The sequence below is a fragment of the Cupressus sempervirens genome, chromosome 9 (genome assembly GCF_028749045.1).
Source record: "Cupressus sempervirens isolate cs-2001-9-10 chromosome 9, ASM2874904v1, whole genome shotgun sequence".
Lineage (NCBI taxonomy): Eukaryota > Viridiplantae > Streptophyta > Pinopsida > Cupressales > Cupressaceae > Cupressus > Cupressus sempervirens.
Window position 1 is genome coordinate 793,405,175 of NC_143126.1, and position 6,478 is coordinate 793,411,652.

The following is a 6,478-nucleotide window of genomic DNA, read 5'->3' on the forward strand; positions in this document are numbered from 1 at the left end:
ATTATTTATAAGCACCATTTTTTTTGTTGTTTAAACTTTAGTTACAATAAATTCTAAAGGTCTCTTTTTAATTTCTTCATTAAGAAATTTATTTATAATTTATTAAGTGGTCTCATTATAGAGTTATAAAATTAGTTTATAACTTCATCATTTGACCTCTTATATAAAAAAAAATTAATCATTCTGTATCATTAGGAATCCTAATCATAGCTACTTCGATTCATTTTTTAACATAATTATCATTTAATCCTTCAAATGCCTCTGCATTATTCTTTTGTTATAGATTAATAATTATTTCTAACATCTGCTTGCTAGGCTCTATCATTCTGTTTCAGATTAATAATTATTAATCATTATTCTAACATTTCTTTGCAGGGTTGTATCATTTTTTCAGAATCTTAATCATTATTTCCTCAGCAAGTTTTCTAATTAATTATAGTTAATTTTTTTTAATTCATATTTCTATAAGGGGGACATTTTTTTTTCCATAAAAATGTCACCCCTAATTCCAGAAATAAAACTTAATCATACTAATTATCACTCCTGGAAAACACATATTTCATTTATTTTTCATTTTAAACACATGTTCGAGATAGCCATTGATCCTTCTGTTGAACCAAGTTCAGTGGCTACCCAAGATGAAAAAGATACTTGGAAACTTAAAAATGAAGAAGCTTTAGGTTTAATTGGTATTTCCATTATTCCAGATTTATATGTTTTAATTGCACATTGTTCTAAAGCTCATGACGCCTGGTCAATTTTGCAAACCAAATATGATAGTGCAGATGAATCTCGCAAAATACAATTGCAAGATCAACTTGAAGATCTCAAGTATACAGATTTTAAGACCATGGATGAATTTTTGTTTAAATTTGATTCTATTAAAAGTCAACTTGTTGCTTTAGGTGTTCAGTTAGATGACATTCGCTCAATTCATATTATTATTAAAAAGTGTCTTCCTAGACAGTTTCAACATTTTATAACTAATATTCATGCACAGCTTGCTATTCCTACATTAACTGCTCAGTTAACTTATATTATTTTTCAAAATTTATTAAGACAGGAAGAAGCTAAGCTAATTCAGTTTGGTACTCTTAAATCAACTGAACATGCATTTATGTCTCGAAATTCTAATAGTAATAATTTTCATTCAAATAATAATAATCATCATAATAATAAAAAACACTATAATAATACTTCTAATAATTTCAATAATAAATCTAATATGAAAAATAAGAATAATAACAATAACCATAACAATCATAATAATAATCGTAATAATAATAATCAACAGAATCATTCAAATTCTAAACCTCATTGTTCTTATTGTGGCAAAGATGGTCATGTTGTGAATAACTGTTTTAAAAAACAAAATGATAAAAAACCTATCAACAACCGTAACCATAATCAAAAATCAAATCATCAAAAAGGTAACTCGAATGGTTATAATTCTCGTTATGCTTTTACTTGTAGCTTTAATGTTTGTAGACCTTTAGAGTGGATTGTTGACAGTGGTGCATCACAACATGTAACTTCTCATAAGGAAATTTTTGATTCTCTACAACCTGATATTGCTAACATTCCTATTCAGTTAGCTAATAATCAAACTTGTAAAGTTGAAGGTTTAGGTGATGTCACTATTCCTAATGGTAAATTGCATGATGTATTGTATGTACCTGATCTAAAAACTAATTTGCTTTCTATTTCAAAGTTATGTCAAGACTATAAAGTTGAATTCTATAAAGATACATGTTATGTCATAGATCCTCAAACTAAACAAGTGATTGCTCATGCTAAAATGGATAATGACAACTTATTTAAATTCCATGAATTTGCTAGTTCACGATATTCTCTACATACTTCCATTGATTTCAATATATGGCATGAAAGACTTGGCCATTTAAATTCTTATTATATTACTTTAATGCAAAAAAGCAATATGGTCATGGCCTACCTCACATTATTCCTTCTAAGATTGCTTGTACTAGTTGTATGAGTGGTAAGATGCATAGGGAACCCTTTCCAAGTGGTAAATCATGGCGGGCAACTCATAAGTTGTTCCTTGTCCATAGTGACCTTTTGGGCTGCATGGAGAATAACTCCATCCAAGGTTCTCGGTATGCACTTACCTTTGTTGATGATTTTTCTAGATGAACTTGGATCTATTTTTTGCATAGTAAAGATCAAGTTCTTGATATATTCATTGAATTTCAGTTATATGTTGAAAGGCAATCTGGTTTTAAACTTAAAATTCTCAGAATTGATAATGGAAAGGAATATATGAATAAATTTTTTCATTCTTATTTGAAATCATATGGAATTAAACATGAGCTTACTATTCCTTATACACCATAACAAAATGGTGTGGCGAAAAGAAAGCATCAGACTATTGTAGAAATGGCTAGATGCATGTTGCATGCTAAGAATCTGCATTATAAATTTTGGGCTGAAGCCATGTTTTGTGCAACTTATATTCTTAATAGGACTCCTACCAAAGCTCTCAAGGATATTACTCCAAAAGAGGCTTGGTCTGGTAGGAAACCTGACTTACATCATTTGCAAATTTTTGGATTTTTTGCTTATGTTCATACTCCTAAATAGAAATGACATAAATTAGATGCTAAGTCTTCTCCTTATATTTTTGTTGGTTATGATGAAAACACTAAGGGTTATCGTGTTTATGATTCTACTACTAATAAAGTTCAAGTTGCTAGAGATGTTTGCATTGCAGAAAATAGTGTACATGATTGTTTTACTACACATGATGCAAAATTCAGTGGCACTAAAATTGTGCTAGTGGAGGACCAACCTCCTTCTCTTAACCCTACTCCTCCTCTTAACCCTACAACTCAAGCACCACCTATTATTTATGTTTCTACTAGTAATGATATTCAAGTAGCTACTAATGATGCTATTATTGATAATGATTCTTTCTCCAGTGATGATTCCATTACAACTAAACGTAAACCTAAATGGGCTCAAAACTTAATCAATGAAAGTGATTAGTACATTTCTAGATTTGGTGGAATTAAAGATAGAAGGATTAATTATTGTAATTATGCTTTGATAACTACTATTATGAATTCTAATGATCCTAAGTCTTTTGATCAAGCTAACTCTCACCCTCATTGGCATAAGGCCATGCAAGAGGAATATGACTCTTTAATTGCTAATCAAACTTAAGACTTAGTCAAGTTACCTCATGGAAAGAATATAGTTTCATGTAAATGGTTATACAAAACAAAATTGAATGCTAATAATGAAATTAGTAAATTTAAGGCTAGATTAGTTGCTAGAGGTTTTTCACAAATTGAAGGATTAGACTGTAATGTAACGTTTGCTCCTATTGCTAAAATTCCTACTATCAAATTAGTTCTTGCTTTAGCATCTAAAATGAATTGGCCCATTCATCAAATGGATGTTAAAAGTGCCTTCTAAAATGAGTAAGCAACCAACAGAAGCTCCAAGACCAAGTCTAGGGCAGCAAAGCTCAAGTACAGTTACCAGTATGAGTGTAGACTCAGTTAGTGAAGATTCACAGAGTATGGAGCAACAGGTGCAATAGGAAATGCATCTAGAAGACTTAGAGGTTGACATTTCATCCTATATAGTTGGTAGCAAGAACCATGTGGTTCCAGATACAGAAAGGGATACTCAGGACTGAAATGTCCCTTTTCTGATTTTATATGATATTTCCAACCTTTAATCAGATCTTTAAGATCAAACAACTAATATCACAAAGATCCTCCAAATTTCTCAAGAAACCCCAAATCGGGTATGCCAAAAATGGTGCCAAAAGCTTCACAGCTTCACCTATTATTAATAAATCTGAAAATGGACATTTTTACAGAAATTCTCAGCAGCATAACAGCCTACAAAATGATATTTCCAGATCTATATAGCCTTTACACAATAGCTCACCAATGTAGGACAAAAATTATGCTCATCGGGCTCCCGAAATTAACACAAAAATGCCCGAAAACACCACAAAAACACTAATAACTATCTCAGAAGTTTAATCACGTCCCAATACATATTATCAGCTCTATTTTAACAGCTTAAAGTCTGAAATACAGCAGCAACCAAAACTGATATGAAATGCTCAACTGAAAACACCAAACTCATGCAAAAAACACACCCAAAAACCCACAAATCTACACTGTTCAGCACAAAGGCAAACTCAGTATGAGCATTCACATGGAATGGCTTCAAACTCCCGTCCTTAGCCTTCTTGGAAACTTGAAAACTCTCGTTCTTGGGTCTCCCTGGAAACCTGCAAACTCCCATTCTTGGGTCTCCTCCTCCACAGGTTTGGCAGCCTCTGAAGAATAACAAAGAATTCCACAAAATCAAGTTCTGGAATCAGCCCAAAATGCCTCCAAACCCCTTAAAAGAGGGCATAACCGTAACTCACGTCCAAGAGAGGTTAATGAAACATATTTTAATAATAATTTTCATTTATTAGTCCAACGGTTTCCAAAGATTAACCCCCTTTTTCTGAAACTTCACTTTCTTGGGCCTGCCTGCCTTAGCAAAGATTATTATTTTTTAATTATTTGAAAAGGGGACATGACAAGTCCTCCCCTCCCAAACATTTCTTGTCCTCAAGCAATGGCTGAACAATAAACCAATCAATCCACCTAGATCCCAAATGTAGTCAAGAACTATACAACTACCAATTAACACAGGCTCCTGCAATATCCTCTGCAATATGACCAAGATGAATCCATAATCAAACTGACAATTATAGCTCAACCAAACTCCAAAATCACCACTACCACAGTCAAAAACCCATGAGACACAAACTCTTAGAACATTAGAACCCAAGTAAAGTGGACAAATCAAACTGCCAACACGATAAATGCCATCAACGCATCCCACTGGCCTATACGGAATGTACAATCCAACTCTGCAACAGTGGTGAATGCTCTCAAATGAAACTATACCAAGTATGGAGAATCCACACACTGTACAACTCCTATAGTCAACACAACTTTGTAGATCATCGACCACTGTCTCATAACCATAACTCCCATGCACCCCTGATGGTGAAAAGCCATCACAAGATAAACAACAAGAAATGGAACCCAAACCAAATTTTCCTGCCATCAACTCCTCAACACAAGGATCATTTGCTAACTGATGTACATGACCTGCAATATAATGTTGATAAAAAAAACCAACCTTAGTCAACAACTCACCATGAACAAGTGATACAACCCACTGTGACTGATCACCAGCTAAGTCAGGAGATGTCATAGCCAAAGGAGTAGAATCAATAACAACACCCGCTGAAGCATCACTCTGAAACTCCTGCTCTAAGTCATGTATTATCAAGCTGTCAACTGTAGAACCTATCGCCATGTCATGCCCATCACAACTCTCATCTTGAGGCATCAAATTGTCCCATAACTGATGATAAGCACTAGGAACCAAAGTACATCTCTGTATCATTATCTCATCAACATGGTCATCAAAGGTAAATTGATGAGCATACCTCACAGTGTAATGCCGATAGAATGCACCAATCTTAGTCAGTGGCTCAGACTGTAATCCAGATGAAACTAACTGCAATTGATCATTAACCATGTTGGAACTAACTACTACCTCCGAAGATATCACCAAAGGAGTCGTGTTACTAGTAGGAACCATGCCAACTGCCGACTCACCAACATCACACATGATCTTTGATAAATCTCTAGTCTCCGTGCCATCAATACTAGAGGCCACCACCATGTCAGGCATACAAAAATCTGCTACAACACCCAACTCAACTGAACCTAACTCTAGTGGGAATGAACCTGATATTCCAATGTTAGTATCAAGAATGGATGCATCCCCATCTCCACTGTCTCTGACAATCTCGGCCATGGACATCCTCGAATCACCAAACACCACTACTTGTGACTGTATAGAATCAGGTGAAGACTATAGTCGCTCTAACTCCATGGTCACCTTAGCCAAATGAAACTGTGACTCCTTGAAAGCCAACTGTGTACTCTCAAGAATCTCAGAAGTCACCACAAGTTGCTCAGTAAGCTCACTCACCTCATCTTCCTTGGCCAACAATGCATCATATGCTGCACTGCCCCACTTCATAAGATAATCTCTGTCAGCTACCAACTGCATATAATCCTGTCTCAGAATCTGGATAGCCTCCCATAAAGAGTGGAACTCTGTCAAGGAAAGATAACTGCCTCCCTGCTCATCACTAGTAGGAGAACCCCATCCATAAACTGCTAACAACTGACGAGCAGCATCGAAATGCTGGCAAGTGATAGCAATGTCTTGGTCACTAACTCTCAACTGATTAGACACATGATGGCACTGGCTTGACTGTCTCCTACAAACCTCCTCTGATGCACTGTCTAAAGGAGTATCCTCAAAGTTACTAGTCTCTAGAGTATTACCATCCATATCCTGTGAATCAAATCTAAAACTCATATCAACATACGGAGTATCAAAAACATTAGCATTG